Source organism: Euprymna scolopes, chromosome 42 (assembly GCF_053919585.1).
Source record: "Euprymna scolopes isolate OS-2025 chromosome 42, ASM5391958v1, whole genome shotgun sequence".
In the NCBI taxonomy this organism is placed as follows: Eukaryota; Metazoa; Mollusca; class Cephalopoda; order Sepiida; family Sepiolidae; genus Euprymna; species Euprymna scolopes.
In genome coordinates, this window is record NC_136523.1 from 67,476,994 (window position 1) to 67,479,493 (window position 2,500).

Sequence of the window (2,500 nt, forward strand, 5' to 3'; positions counted from 1 at the left end):
ATTTTTTTAATTTTTACTTCAAAATTCTAAAATCAATCATTCAGAGAAAAAGTAATCACTAAATAAATTTATTAATCAATTTTATTGAAAACTCCGCTATCGTTTATCAAGAATCTTTTTAATTTCATTTTTTGTTGGTTGTTTTTCGGAGGGAGATATAGTTTTAACCCCCCCCCCTCTAAATTATATTTTAAAAAATATTAAAATTTGGGTTTGTATTGCTGTACACATAGATTCGAAAAAGTAGTTAAAAAACAAATATATAACAAATAAATGTTATCAAAGGCAAGATAAGTTACTTTTCTACCAAACTGGATATAATTCTCGTGTTTTTATTCAATTTAACATGTTTATTCAGCTCGAAAAACATGCAGTGTTTACCGATGTATTGGAAAATTCAAAATGGCGGCCGACTCTCTCTTAAACACGGTAAGTTCGGGAAAAGGTGTTATAAATAATAAACTAGACAAAATCCTGTTAGAAATTCGCTCAATATATATTACCGTGACATATGTTGACATATATTCGGTGTTTTTTTTTAATAGTATTTTGTCTAGTTTATTATTTATAACACCTTTTCCCGAACTTACCGCGTTTAAGAGAGAGTCGGCCACCATTTTGAATTGTCCAATACATCGGTAAACACTGTATGTTTTTCGAGCTGAATAAACATGTTACATTGAATAAAAACACAAAAAATATATCCAGTTTGGTAGGAAAGTAACTTATCTTGCCTTTGATAACATTTATTTGTTATATATTTGTTTTTTTGACAACTTTTTCGAATCTATGTGTACAGTAATACAACCCTAAAATTTATTATTTTCTTTTTAAAACCAAATTTCCCTCAGTAATTTCTTTAATTTTCTATTTTTTAGCGATTATCAAGACTCTTAAGATGTGATATACCGGACATTATTTCTCGTTCTCACGTAACACTCGACATGTTTTTTTGTTTGTTTTCTGTGTTTTTTTTTCTTTACCGAATAAACGATTCCAAATAAATTAAACAACACACAACATAGTCGGCGAAGTAGAAAACTCGATTTTACCCTTTTATAACAACAGTAAATAAGTAAATTCTTTTTATATTAGTATAAAAAATATGCGGTCTCGTTTATGAACATAATAAACGCTTTAAAATAAGTGAACCACTAAGAACTTAGCCAGTTAGGTAGAAAACGGACACTTAGAAAATCGATTTTATTTAAAAAAAAAAAAAAAAAGAAAAAACATTAAACAAGTAAAATAATTTTTTTTTAATATTATGGGGGGGGGCTATAGTCTATTAAAAAAAAACAATATCTCCTTCAAGAACGATCATATAATGTGTTTCAATCGATATTTATTCAATAAGGGACCAGTTTTCCTACCTAGCGAAAGGGGGCGAGTTTTCCCGAGATGAGTTTTCCGGAGACGAGTTTTCCCGGGACGAGTTTTCCCGGCACCCTGATATACACCTGATGGAAGTATCACTGACCCTGGGAAAAATCAGAGTCACAAGCCCTGGAGGTTTTAGGGCTAATATTGGGTGTGGAGCAAAAGTTGAATTTAGTCATTTTTCTGAAAACTTTTGAAAATTTTTTTTTCACTCAAAATTGTTTTTTTATCAGTTATGTATCACGATTATTTATTTAGTATTGGAGGTAATATTTATTCACCAAGTAGAAATCGTCTGAAAGGCGAAACTGGAGAAATGTTAATGTTTTTACATTATAATTTAAGAATTTTAGGACTTAAATATGAGTAACAACGAGATACTTAAGTGTATTACATAACTAAATTATTATCTTGTAATCATTGTAATTAACCAAATTCTTTTTTAATTTTAAGGGTTCTTTAAAACGAAATAAAATCGATTTTTATAATTTATGCTTCGTACTACTGTTCTCATATTGAGTGCTCCTATTTACTTGCCCCCCCCCCCCCGAAAGTAAAGTTAGACACAAAGTCGTTTTTAAATGTGGGGAATATCCAGCTCCCAAAAGGGGCACTTTTGATCGGAACAAGAACCGGGCTCAAATTAATTTTCAATCGATATTTGCCCTTTTTTACTAGCTGGCGAAAATGGCCCTTTTTCCTAAATTTCTAAATTTAATATAAAATGATCCCGTTTCCCAGCCATTCGAATCGTTTTAAAGCAGTTAACTAATTTTTTTACCATTGACTCACAACCCAATCGGCAAAATCATAAAAGCACAAATAATCGCTTTTTTTTTTTTTTGTATTATTTTTTTTCACTCAAAATTGTTTTTTTATCAGTTATGTATCACTTTTTTTATCACTTTATTCGATCCCCCCTCCTCACATAGAGGGGGACCATGCACGGCTTGTTATATTTGTCAATACCAATTGCCGAGTGAGGGAGCAGCAAACATACCAACAAAACCCAACACTTTTATATTCTACTTTTCATTTAATTAGCAATAATGTTTGATATTATTTTTCTGGGCAAAATATTTCTTTAATTTTAGACAATTCTTTCGCTACTTTGAAAATA

At 30.3% G+C, this 2,500-nt stretch overlaps 1 protein-coding gene across 2 annotated transcripts in view; it reads left to right on the forward strand.

Moving 5' to 3' along the window:
* LOC145267176 (uncharacterized) overlaps positions 1 to 2,500 on the forward strand; it is a 78,192-nt gene that overhangs the window by 10,258 nt on the left and 65,434 nt on the right. The window lies entirely within an intron of this gene.